The sequence below is a fragment of the Balaenoptera borealis genome, assembly GCF_965194805.1.
Source record: "Balaenoptera borealis genome assembly, chromosome: 7".
Lineage (NCBI taxonomy): Eukaryota > Metazoa > Chordata > Mammalia > Artiodactyla > Balaenopteridae > Balaenoptera > Balaenoptera borealis.
The window spans coordinates 118,025,111-118,039,091 of NC_138864.1; the positions used below are offsets into that span (position 1 = coordinate 118,025,111).

The 13,981-nt window shown below is 42.5% G+C and overlaps 1 gene segment (V, D, J or C); it reads left to right on the forward strand.

Annotated features, from left to right (window-relative positions):
* The first annotated feature begins 485 nt into the window (after positions 1-485).
* Positions 486-13,469, forward strand: LOC309632616 (T cell receptor beta variable 24-1-like). The segment is given in 2 exons: positions 486-3,547; positions 3,676-13,469.
* Positions 13,470-13,981: the final 512 nt, after the last annotated feature.

The window sequence follows — 13,981 nt, forward strand, 5'->3', positions numbered from 1 at the left end:
AATTTGATCAACTGATAAAAGTGTTTAGCCCATAACAATCAAGACAAAAAGGAAAAAAACACAAATTACCATATCAATGATGAAAAAAGAAAATATGGACACAACAGACATTAAAGTGATAGAATATCATAAATAAGTATACGCCAAAAAATTCTACAACTTAGATTAAGTGAGATTGTTTGAAAAGCACAATTTACCAAACTGACTCAACATGAAATTAGAAATATGAAGAACCTGATATGTAGGAAATTGAATTCTTTATCAAAAACATTCCCTCAAAGGAACTGCAAATCCAGATTCCTTTACTGGTGAATTCTATCAAACATTTAAGGAAAAAAACAAGGTCAACTTTACCTAATTTTTTTTAGAAGACAAAAGAGGAAGAAGCACTTCATAACTCATTATATAAAGCCAGCAAAACCCTAATGCCAAAGTCTGACAAAGATATTACAGAACAATATCCTTTATGACCACAGATGAAAAAAATTCTTCCCAATATATTAACAAACCTAATCCAAATGAATATGTGTATATGTATGTATGCACGTGTGTATACATATATAGTGGTAATGCATCATGACCCAGTGGATTTATTGCAAGAGAAACAATGGGTTAGCATTCAAACATCAATGTAGGTCATCATATTAGCAAAATAATGAAGACTAATCATTTGACCATCTCAATAGATGCTGAGAAAACATTTGACAAAATCCAGTACTCTTTCAAAATGAACACTCACAGCAAACTGGTAATAGAAGAGAGCTTTTTCAATCTGGTAGAGATTATCAGCGAAAAATTTACAACTCACATCCTATTTAATGGTGAATATTGGACACTTTCCTCCTATAATAGGGAACAAGGCATGATGTTTCTCTCACTACTTTTCTTCAGCATTATACCGGAGGTCTTAACCAGTATCATAGGGCCAAGCAAAAATGAAATAAAAGTCCTAAATATTGTAAAAAGAGAGGTGAAATTATCAGATTACATGATTATTTATATAGGAATCAATGAACCACAACTAGAAATAATTAGTGAATTTAGAAAGATCACAAGATACAAGGTCAATATTAAAAAATCAAGTGTCTTTATACGAGTTGCAAACAACAGAAAAATAACCTTCAGGAAACAATTCCATATACGATAGTATCAATAACAAACAAATTTAGCAAATGATGTTCAATGAAAAACTACAAAATGTCACAAAGGGAAACTAAAGAAAATATTGAAAATGGAAAGATATCTGTTTATGGATTGAAAATTTCAGTGCATTAAGGTAGCAATTTTCTCAACAAATAAAGTTGAAACAAATGGATGAGCACATACATGGAAGGAAATGAACTTTACTGATACCTCATATCATAAACAAAAATCAGTTTGAGGTGGATGAAAGGCCTAAGTGTAAAGGCTAAACTACAAATCTTCTAGCGGAAAACACCATTGTGAGTTGAAGGTAGGCAAAAATTTCTTATGACACAGAAAGCAGTAACCAGTAGTAAAAAGTCGTTTCTCCTTTGGCATCCTTTGTGCCAGAGGATGTTTGTTATACAGATCAGTAATTCCCCAATAAGAGTGTTTTCAGCGTCCAGAGGATCACATCCATGAATACACAGCACACAGCTGGCAAAGAGCTCGGCGTGTGGGTGAGAATGAGAGGTCTGTGCTCTGAGAGGTCTGAAGATAAGTCAGAGGAAAAGTGGGTTATAAGAAAGACTTGAGAGCCATACGAGCTACCCAGAGTAGGGGGAATATTGGTCCATGCCATCAAGGACCCTCTTGGTTGCCCACACATAAGTGTCTTTTTCCATTCCATTCCCATCCAATAGGTGTCTCTTCCATTCATTCCTCTGATAATAGTCTCTCACTCCTCCTCAGGCATAGATTCTGCTCCCAGATGATTTCTGCTTCTTCTCTCCTTGCCATGCATCTCCAAACTGCTCCTGTAGGACTCCACTGGACCTGAGTCCTCTCTTCTCTCGACTGTTGTGACCTGCCCCCCCAATGATAGGTTATATTCAGCTCTCAAACCTCTCTTGTGCTCAAATCACTGCCTACAGCAGGGGGCAGCAAAACAGTACATTTAAGAATTGCAAATGAGTGCAATTATATTTTACCATTAAGGACAAACCCAAGATGATAGTCTTTTTTTTAATTACCCTGTTTGTGTTCATTGAACCCCAGGATAAGCGATTTACTGGAATAAATTCACCGTTCTATTGGTATGATTAATGGAGACCTCTACCAGAAAGAGAGAGAAGGGAGAGAACACTGGATTGTATCATATGGAATGATGCACTGGCTGAAAATGCGCTTGGGTGCTCCTAAATAAATCAGGAACTCTGCAAAATAACACAGGAGAGAGAGAAGCCAAGTGGGGACAAACGAGAGAGGCCATGAGTTGGTAATTACTGAAGCCAGGTAATGTGGGGACGTGGAAGCTCATTATACGATTACGTCTACTTGGAGTATGTTAGAAATTTTCATAATCAAAAGGAAAAATATTTTTAAAAAGGCTTTCCCAATGTGAGGTGCAGCAGGATTGAGTGGTGTGGGATGGCATGGTGTATCCACAGATGGGGTGGAGCCAGGACAAGCACAAGTGGCAAACAACAGTTTCCTTATTACATCACAAAGGGTTTCATGCCACTGTTGTTTAACTGTGTTATTGTTTGTAATTTGTTGCCTTGAAATACTGAACACTTTCCTCCTAAAATCAGGAACAATTTATGTTATGCTAAAATTACCTGTCTTTAAGGAACCACTTACAGTTAATTCAAGATATGAGTGAAGGTGTTAGTATTTCTTTGAAATCCATACACACATTAAATGAATATCTTCCTGCAATGAGCCAATACTTTCAGTAAAGATCTGCATCCTGAAAACATTGACCAAAAAGGCAGCAGCCATTAAAGAACAGTGTCAATTTGGAACAAAGTTATAGTGTTGCCCTTCTTTTAAAAAAAATCTCAAACTTTGCAGTGCATATGTTCAAATTGCATAGCTTATCTAGACCTGAGTTAGAAAAATAAATAAATAAGTGCAGAAAAAATAGAAATGTGACAGTGTCACAACCTTCCAATGAGACTAGATTCCTTTTATTTGAGAGGATTCTCAGTTTTCTCTGTGGCCTAGCCAATTGGGAGGATGATACTTCCTTGAATGACTTAAATAGATAAGGTCTGAGAAGAGGGAGAGAGACTGCTCTCTGATAGGTGGCAGAGAAGCAGCATGAAGAGAAGAGGAGGGAGTAAGGGTTTCAGCATCTGCTGATGGATGTACACTAAGCTAAAGCACCACCCGCCTCAGGAGTAAGGGAGTGAAGAAGGTTAGACCCTTGGGGGATGTGGTGGGAAGGGGTGTGGCTGCATCTTTCTCCAAAACCCACTAAGTTGGGAGGGACGAGGACATCACTGACTGAATCCCTGCAATTTCCTATTTCCGTGTCCTGTTCCCCCAACACTCAAAGCTAAGACCATCTTCTTCCCGCCTCTCGTCACCATGGGCTCCATGCTCCTCTGCTGTGTGGTCTTTTGTCTCCTGGGAACAGGTGAGTTTAGGAAACATGGGGAATCCCTGCCTTAAATTTCCCGGGTCGTGGCCAAAGTTTCTCCCTGAAGACTGTGGCAAGGACCCTTCCTAGGTTCTGTCTCCAGTTTTTGTCTTGTTTCCTCACAGGCTCGATGGATGCTGATATTACCCAGACTCCAAGGAATAGGATCGCAAACACAGGAAAGAACACTGTACTGGAATGTTCTCAGACTAAGGGTCATGAGTCTATGTACTGGTATCGACAAGACCCAGGACTGGGGCTCCGGCTGATCTACTACTCCCACGGTGTCAATGATATTAACAAAGGAGATGTCTCCGATGGGTACAATGTCTCTCGTAAGGAGCAGGCGAAGTTCTCCCTCTTCCTAGAGCCCGCCACCCCCAACCAGACAGCCCTTTACTTCTGTGCCAGCAGTATCTGCACAGTGCTTCCTGGCCACCTGCTCTCTACACAGAAAGACGGGTACCTTTGCTCATAAGGGCACAGAGTCTTCCTAGATGTGGGATGTGGGATCCTTAGAGGTCGTTCTATGCTGTGTGAGCCTCAGTCTGAACTTAGGGCCACCCTGGGTCAGTGTCCCCAGGCCCTGGGATGACTCCGAAACCACAAGCTAGACTGAACCTACCTCCCCTGCCTACTGACGCTCTTTATCTATTCTAGTGGGGCTAGCCCAATACTGTCCTCCCAGGAGAATGAACCTGAGCATTTGGGAACACCATCATGATTTGCAATAAAAGCATTTCTTATTCGCGCATCCACAGTGTGGCTTTTAATGGTCCTTTGGCCTCTGTCTCCACCCACTTTGCAACATCCCCGACCATTCTGTTCCTGCTGATGTCACCTTTTTCCTGCCAGCCCCGTCCCATCCCAGTCCTTCCAAGTCCTACTGTTTAGCTCTGTAGTTGGTTGCCTTTATACCAAAAACAAACTACCTTGTTTTCTAAAACTTCATTCTAAGCAAATTTAATCACCATTAAATCTGACTCAGAAGGTGAAATTCAAGTACCAGAGACTGTGATCTATAAAAGTTATCTTTCATCTATGGCCCGACACTTGGATCTCTACGGAGATCAATCTTAACCTGCAGGAACAGATAGACTTGCTTCATTTTCTGGATGTACTGAATTCCAAAACATTTGCCTGCTGTCCAGCATAGAACCAAAGCTAGGAGCTTGGAGATTCCCTTTTCTCTCAAGGCATTGGGAAATAACCCCGACTGCCCTGCAGGGAGGACCCTCCTAGGAGCCAGTGTACTCTAGACACAAAAATACTTAATCAAGGGCTGCCAGCGTGGTGTAAAAGTCTGCCTGAGAATCAGGTTGAAGCCTTCCTCATGTGCTTTGTCTTCTTAACTCATAAACCTCGATTATTTCCACAGAAGAGTCCACAGGACCTGGTGACAGTTCAGATACAGAGAACCCAATTTCTTTTATTTTCTACCTGTTCTAATTGGAAAAAAGTCATACTTCTTTTTTTCCTGTCTCCTTTATGAGTTCTGTCTCATCTGCTATCCCTTTAAAAAATCCATTTTCTATGGAGTTTTGTTGCCAGGTTTTCTATGCACACTTTATCAGCAGTCTCATCTGTAACAATAATTCTTCCCTCATGAGCTCATAACTGTTCCATTTACTTGTCTACTAGACATTTTTAGGAGATTTCCCTAGACTTTTCTTCTGCCTTCTTTTTTTTTCGCAGTATAAATATTCTTCCTTAACCTTCTCACCCAGGATTATGACAATTTCTTTCATTAGTTCTAACTGGTAAATTCAGGCTTCTACTGGTCACTTCCAGCTGGATGCTCCACAATTCAAATTCAAGTGATTTATTGCCGAATTTATTGCCTCGCCACCCCTACCTGCGTCCATTCTGGCCCATATACCGTGTTTCCATCTCAGTGACCTGAATGATGGTTGTAAGTTCCTCTTTTCCATTAGTCCTCACATTAAATCCATTTATAAATCTATTACTTCTATATTGCACATTGTCATAGATTTGCTTTTCTGGTAAATGGTCTTTGCAGGGGACATTAGTGTACAGAAAGGTTATTAGAAAGTGCCCTTATGATCCACATGGATAGAAGGGAAAAGAAGGAAGTCGGAAGAGGCAGAGGGGAAGTGGGTCTGTCTTGCAGCCTCAACAAAGGCCTAAGCTGAGTCCACAGGGTGCTGGGAAGCTGGGGTGGCCCTTACAATCATCCGAAGTTGAGGTGAGGGGGCCAGGTCTTATGCCCACTTTACTGCAGCCGTGTCGTTGGACACGGTGGCCCTGAGAAAGGGCGTGCCCTCGGGGGAAGAGGTGCCTCTTTAGCCAAGACAATTCACAAGGGGGGCCGTCAGCCAGCGGCACTCCTAGCAATGGGGGGAAACGTCCTTCATGCCTAAAGGGAGAGACACAGTCTCTGATACACAAGTTTATCTGATTCAGCTGCTCCTTTCCTTCCTCTTTGCTTCTGTTTCATGCAGGCCCTCATTACCTGTTACCTAGAAGAAATGCAACACCTTTCTCACTGCTCCACCAGCCTCTTACTGCATCTGCTTTCTTCTGTCCTGGACATTCCTACCAGCCTGATTGAGTCTGGCACACAAAGCCCTTCACAAACAAGTCTCTGTCTAGAAATATATCCAGGTCTTCCAAAGCCACTCTAGCACTTTAGAATCTAGCTCTACTGAATGTTTTGTATTTCCCTGAATGGACCAAGCCAAATGGCACAGCTGTACCTTTGCCAGTGCTCTCTCCTCTACCTGAAATGGGTGACCACTACTTGACTGCCTGCCTCACTCTTGAACATCCTTTCATTCTGAGTTCAGAGGTTAGCTTGTCCATACAGGTTCTTCTGACGCCTACAGACAGAGAAGACTCAGCTCCTATTCATTCCAAAACTACTATAGTTCGTGTATTCTTTCATAATTCTTTCTTACTCATTCTTCCCAAGATTCCATATTCTTTAATTTGAGAGTGATGTCCCTCCAATTATATATCCTTAGACTGAGTACAATGTTTGACTTAGTGAAGAAAAGATAGAAGAAAGGGAGGACGGGAGGGAGGGAGGAAGAGAAGAAAGGAAAATAGACTCAAATATGTCTCAAGTAGCTCTTCAGGATTTTCTTCCAAGTACCATGTTTTCTGAGTTCCGGTGCGTGTGTATTTAAGTCCTCTACACCCCTTGACCTATAAGTCCTTTTAAGCAGAATTATATAGGAAGACTGGAAAATGAGAGAGGCTGCTTTTACTGGACAAAAAATGTATAGAGATGTGTAACAATTCTCTCTGATGATTCCTGTATCCTCAAATGTTGACATTTAGAAATTCTCAGCAGCTGCTCTAGAGACTTCCCTAGCTATATCAGAAAGGTGAGCCATGCATGAGTTATTCCTGAACTGGGAAACAAGGAGTAGATGGTTTATCTCTGCCTTCAAGCACCCCTTCACTTGAGTAGGACCTGAACCTCTCTCATATCTACTCCCAACACAACTTCTACCCCTGTCATTCTTCCCTCTTTCTTTAATCACTTGTGCTGTGAGATATAGATTTTACATCCAGTCACTGCTGAGATCCCCCTACCCAGCGCAGGAAGAAGGATGCTTAAAGAGAAGAACTAAGGTTTGGGGGGACGTATTCAGCCCTGATACTACCAGGGCAAGCAAGAGTAATTTAAAACCATGAAATGGTGCTTAATTCCAAAAAATGCTAAGAGAGGAGTCTACAGGGACATCAGAGAGGCCAAAGACCTAGAATGTGCCAGAAATAAAGAAATGTTGAGGGGGGAGCAGGAGTATGAGTTCCTAGAACTCTTTTCCCCTTGCTTCGAAGGGCCAGTTTGGAGGGCTGGTGGAAACAACCAAACACCCATCACAATGAAGAAAGACCCAAGAGCAAGCTTCTTGTCAGCCTTTATAGATCTTGTAAACCGTACATCACTTCAGGTTTCCAGGCAGTGTTCTAGGATCTGGCACTGAGGAAAGATATGAAGTATCCTCATCTAAAATATGTGAATGGTAAATCATTTTTCCTATTTGGACTCTTTCAAGGAAACATAACTTTCGCTGTGGAAACATCCAGTCCTAATATTTACTGTACTTCCAGTAGAAGAGGTGAATAACATACCACACTATCGATGATATAGGGAGCTTGAGTTTGAATCTTATTGTCATATAGCAGAGGCATCCCCCAACCTCCTCAGCTTGAGACTATACCCCAGTTCCTATTTCTTTTGCTAGAATTATTTTTTTTTTAAATCCCTTTTGTCCTCCCTAGTAATTGTAAGTTTTACTGCATATTCCTATTTTGATACTAGTTATCTTCCAAGTCTTAACAGTTATATCTGTACCTTTATTTTATCTTATATAGTATGATAATTAAATAACGATGCTCCCCCCGCCCCCCAACATGCACACTCACACACATACTGTTTTACTTACCTCCTCCAGCTGCCAGTCTTCTTTGTCCCAGTTCTCTTCCAACTTTTGGATCTTGTTGAAAGAATAATGGTCCGGGACTAAAAATCTTAAATTTTCCCTTTCAGCAAATTTTGAGATTTCAAAGCATAGGTTGGAGGTTCAAGATTATATGTTCAGTTACACTCGGTCTATTTCTCCCTTCTTTCCTTATTACAGCAGTTAAACTGGGTACCCGGGACTTCCCTGGTGGCGCAGTGGTTAAGAATCCTTCTGCCAATGCAGGGGACAGGGGTTCGAGCCCTGGTCCGGGAAGATCCCACATGCCGCGGAGCAACTAAGCCCGTGCGTCCCAACTACTGAGCCTGCGTCCTAGAGCCCGCGAGCCACAACTACGGAGCCTGCGTGCTCCTAGAGCCCGTGCACAGCAACGAAGAGTAGCCCCCACTCGCCGCAACTAGAGAAAGCCCACGCGCAGCAACAAAGACCGACCACAGCCAAAATAAATAAATTAAAAAAAAAAATAAAACAAAAAAACGGGTACCCTTTTAGATTACAAGTCCCTTGAGAGAAGGAATTAGATGTGCCTTAATCACCTGTTGTCCCCAGAACTGGGACGTAAATAACAGTTACCTGACTGAAGAAACTGTTTGCCAAGGATCTGTAAAATCACTTTATGTCTGACCATACAAGAAATGGTACCTCTTAAGACTCTCATCAGCGGTTGACAAGAACTCCCTTAACTGGGAATATGTTGCTCTAAATTTCAACAACAACAATAACAAAGATCGATGAAGTTCCTGCATTTCAGTTTACTGAGATCGGGAAGACCTATCTCCTATCGTCAGGTGTTTTTACAGGATCGCTGGAGGATTAAGAATCTTTCTTTTCCTTCTTCACTGTCTCTTGGCCTCTTTCAGCTTTTCTTCCTCATAGCCACTAGAGTGATATGCATAATACTCAGATCTGATCATTCTACACACACACACAATTTCTCCGTGCTTCTCCTTCACATTCAAGGTAAAATTTAGATTTCTTAACCTGGCTTAAAGGTATTTCAGGATCTGGACTCTGGAAACCTAGCTCATCTTCAATCCCCTCATCCCTGCTGTTTTCCCAGCATTACTGAACTGGCACTTTCTTACCTGTGCCTTTGCACATGCTCTTCCTCTGCCTTCCATGATCTACTCTTCTCGCCTGTGGGGCTGACTTCTATGCTTCCATTAACCACTGTCCTGACACAAGAAGTCTTCATCTGTTGTCCCTCTGCCTACCTGAGAATTATTTCTTTTCCTACAAATCTTACTTAAAACCACACCACTTCTGTGAAGTCGTCCCTATCTTCCAAGAAAGATAAGGTGTTCCCTTCCTTTATGCTCCTACGCCAATTTAAAGAAACCCCAGCTTTTGTAATTGCCATGTGGCTTGTCATTTTGGTCATGTCTGAGTCCTCATAGGCAAGTATGGCCTTTGAGAGACTGGACTTCATATCCTTTTACATTGTAGCCCCAGGATCTTGGGCTGTACAAGATATATTGGATACAAAAGTATAAGTTCCATGGGAGCAGAGACCTGTTTTTGGTTCATGCTTATATCCTAACATCTAGTGGTATGTCTGGCACATAGTAAGTGTTCAATAAATATTTTTTCAATAAATAAATGAAAGATTCAAATATGCTTTATGGAATTGACCCTGAATTTGTGCCCCACTATCGTCTACTCACCCACCCAAATTATTTATTTGCTCAAGTCTCTCATGTCTCAGGTCTCATCCTCCTTCCCAGATAAACAAAGGCCTTGTTGCAAAGCAGCTTAAAATGGGAGGATGATGAAGAGACCTCTGTGGAAAAGGCTGAAAAAGAGGCATGGAAATAAAGACAATATTGTTATTCTGGTGATTTCAGTTTTAAGTGCAGATAACTCCAGAATTGGCCCACTTCTGTAACTGTCACACCTCCACAGGTTCAGGGATAGAATCTTCCATCAGGGGACTCCACACTGATCCCTGGGTTCCACAAGGAGCTATTCTCCAGGGAGAGTCCCCTCCCTGACACTGAGTGGGCCATCATAATGACAGGAATCAACTTCATGCTATTATTGAGAGGAAAGAAAGAAGGTGTGACAAAGGGGCACAGGAAGTAACCCCCTGAGGGACTTTCAATTTGGAATGGGTTCTCTTTATAACCAGCAGAGAGTAGCCCGCTCATTTTTCCCATCCCATACCCCAACCTCAAGTGACTTCACTAGGCATTGTTATAACCACTTAACATGTAAAGTTATTTAATCCCCACAGCAACACTATAAGGTACATACTTTTATTAGCACAAATTACAGATAGTAAAATTGAGGCCCAAACAGTTCATTTACTTGCTCAAGAGAGTAAGTGACAGAACCACTATTCAAATCCAGGCAGTCTCCCTCTAGAGCCTTCCATGAAATGTCATGGATGAAAAATTAAGTCTGAGTCAGAAAGAACGCAAAGGAATACCATGTATTAACCTCAAAGAGCAATTGTTTTTCCTAATCTGAATTGATCAGGAAAGTCCAACGTCTGGTGGTTCTCTGTGAAGGGAAGAGAAGATTCCATCTCTGTAGATGTGGAGCTCTGGGTGTGGGCAGAGACAGTGACATCACAGGCAAACAACCAACAGGCTGTCTACAGTTGGAAAAAGACCTATTCCTTCTCCCATCCTGCAGTGAGTGTCGGGCTTCTGTGGGGAATGGCCTTTTTGTCTTTTGGAAATGGATGAGACCTTGGAGTGCAAGGAAAAATCAGATTCTGGGATTTCTAGGCTCCAGCACAGGGTTTTTTGTTTTTGTTTTTGTTTTTGTTCATGGCCCAAATGTTGGGCCTCCTGATGGACACTGCTTGTAACTTCTGCATCCTTCTCCCACAGGTCACCTGGATGTTAGCATAATCCAGAAACTAGATATCTAGAGAGGAACGGGGGTGGGGGGGGAAGCCTTTTTGGAATGTCTTTCAGAATGTTCTGGTATGACCAAGACCCAGCATTGGGGCTACAGCTAATCCACTGCTCACTTGCTGCTGGCAGCACTGGAAAAGTTTCCCCGATGAGTGCAGTGTCTCCCAGAAGAAGGAGGGTTCCTTCCTGGCCCTGGAGACATCTTCACACTTCTGTGCTAGCAGTTTATCCACAGCAATTCACTGCCACATCCTCAGGAGACCTAGAATTTAAAAAAAAAAAAAAAAACTTCCTAGAAATAATGTTAAACAGCAGAAAGCCACATCAATGACATTTGAGCTTCAGTTCGTCTGTGGTGACTAACATCCCACAATTTCCCTAAAATGCTTCTTTTCCCAAAGTGCTCCTTTTTCAGAGCAGTTACTAGATCACTCAAGAGGGAGATGGCTGCTGGAAGTCCTTGCATCAGCATTTGTCCCACACCCAGTTCTAACTGGTGGAACCTCTGGTAAGATGAGTTACTACACCACATGAAAATCCTCTCTAAACACCTACTAGATTTTCCTAAATTTGTATACATTTGGTTGCTCCATTCCCTTCACCACACTTTTTCACTCCCTTAAGAACTAGCCTAAAGGAAAAGAGAGGACATAGGACTATATGGAAAGCATATAGAGATTGTACAGCATTCATGTAAATGAATAACATTAGGCTGGCTAAAGAGATTAGAGTGCTTCTAGAGTGGAATTCGAGGTTGGGCATAAGGGCAAAATGGAAGAGTTCTAAAAGTGTTCAGAGAAAACACTCAGGGGCCCACGGAAGACTGTTCAATTTACCATAATAGCCTAGTAAAAATTCAAAAGATGCAAACCCACCATGTCGAAAAGGATATATTGTATAAGAAAAATTAGAAAATTCATAAAGGGAAACAACTGCCATGCTAATTCTTCAAGAGAACAGCATAAACAATTATGTGACCCGGATAAATGAAACTATCACATTCCGTCAAGTCTAAGAGGCTTTTCATTCCTTTCTGAAGCAGTGGGGTAGGAGGGTGTGGTCTCTGGCCAGGAAGTAGATGAAACCTGTTGGTTTCAGAGATTAAATTCATCCCAGGAGCGGACAGCATTCTTCATCTGACGCTGCCATGGGCAACAGGCTTCTCTGCGGTTTTGTCCTTTTTCTCCTCAGAGTAGGTGAGTCCTGGGCACAGGTAAGGAACCCCTGTCACTGGCTTCCCAGGCTCCAACTACAAAGTGTTTCCTCAGGATGGTAGCCTCCCAAGCCTGTCTTTATGTGATCCCTGCTTTATCTCTCACAGACCTCAAGGATGCTGTAGTCACACAGTTCCCAAGACACAGGGTCTCGAAGACAGGAAAGGAATTAACTCTACGGTGTTCGCAGAATATGAGTCATAATTCAATGTACTGGTATCGCCAAGACCCAGGATTTGGACTGCGGCTGATCTATTACTCAACTAGTACCCGCATCACTGAGAAAGGAGATGTCCCTGAGGGGTATCGTGTCTCTCGAAATGAGTTGGAATATTTCCCCCTGACCCTGGAGTCTGCCAGCACCAACCAGACATCTGTGTACCTCTGTGCCAGCAGTGAATCCACAGTGCTGCAAGGCTGCTTCTTCTCTGCACAAAAAGAGGGGCAAACCAAGGAGTGAGGGGATGCTGTCCTCAAGATTCCTGACCCCAACTAAAAGATTTTTTCAAAAGCCTGCACTGAAGCCCTGCCCTAACTTTACTATTCTTTACTTCCCTGTTCCCATTCTTGTCCCTCCAACACCCTTCCTATTGTAATCAAAATCTTTGCTTCTGCTTGATATTCCACTCAACTAGACGCTATTAACCCAATGTGAATATTTTCTAGGACAAACTTCAATTTTCAGATTCAGACGTAAGAAAATTTTGTCGAAATTGAATTCTGTTCAATTCAGTAAGAAAAAAAAAAAAAAAAAGCCCTCAGATTTGCGAAGATCTTCGAAGATTCTTCAAAGAATCTCTCAATGACTGATCATGCTGTACAGGAAAATAGGTAGGGGATTGGGACTTCCTCAGACATGGGATGGCCTGAGCATGAATAAAAGAGGATGCAGAGGGTAGTGAAGAGTTTTCAGACGTGTGGATTTAAGATCACCCAGAGGGAGGAAAGACAATGTGTATGTGTAAGAGGGAGGGGTGGGAAGTGAAAAAGAAGAAATGTGTTTGTCTCCAGGGATTATTAAGGAGCAGAACTTTTTTTTTTAAAGAATCACATTGAAGTGAAACTTTGCTGGTTTTTTTTTTTTTTTTTTTTAATTTTATTTATTTATTTATTTATGGCTGTGTTGGGTCTTCGTTTCTGTGCGAGGGCTTTCTCTTGTTGCGGCAAGCGGGGGCCACTCTTCATCGCGGTGCGCGGGCCTCTCACTATCGCGGCCTCTCTTGTTGCAGAGCACAGGCTCCAGACGCGCAGGCTCAGTAATTGTGGCTCACGGGCCCAGTTGTTCCGTGGCATGTGGGATCTTCCCAGACCAGGGCTCGAACCCGTGTCCCCTGCATTGGCAGGCAGATTCTCAACCACTGCGCCACCAGGGAAGCCCAGGAGCAGAACTTTTAAGTTCACTGTGTAGCTCCCCAAAGGAGGATGTTGGATAACAAAACTTATTAGTTTTCTATCGCTGTGTTGTAACAAATCACTGCAAATTAGGCAGGTCAAACCAATGCCAATTTATTATTTTACAATTCTGTATGTCAGAAGTGCAGGAAGACAGGGGCGGAGGCGGGAGGACTGGGTTCTCTGCTCAAGGTCCCATGCACCTGAAATCAAGGTGTCATCTGGTGGCATTCTCTACTGGAGCCCAGCTCCTCCTCCCAGCTCATCCCTATCATTGGCAGAATTCAGTTCCTTGTGGTTGTAGGACTAGAGACCCAATTTCCTCACTGGCTGTTCCTGGGGATTGCCCTCAGCTCCTGGCAGTCTCTCTCAGGTCTCCTCCATCTTCAAAAACAGAAATGCACATCAAATATTTCTTATGCTTCAAAAAGCTCTCTGGCCTTCCCTTCTGCTACCAGCTGGAGAAAACAGCTTTTAAAAGGCTTGTGTGATTAGGCTAGGATAGAC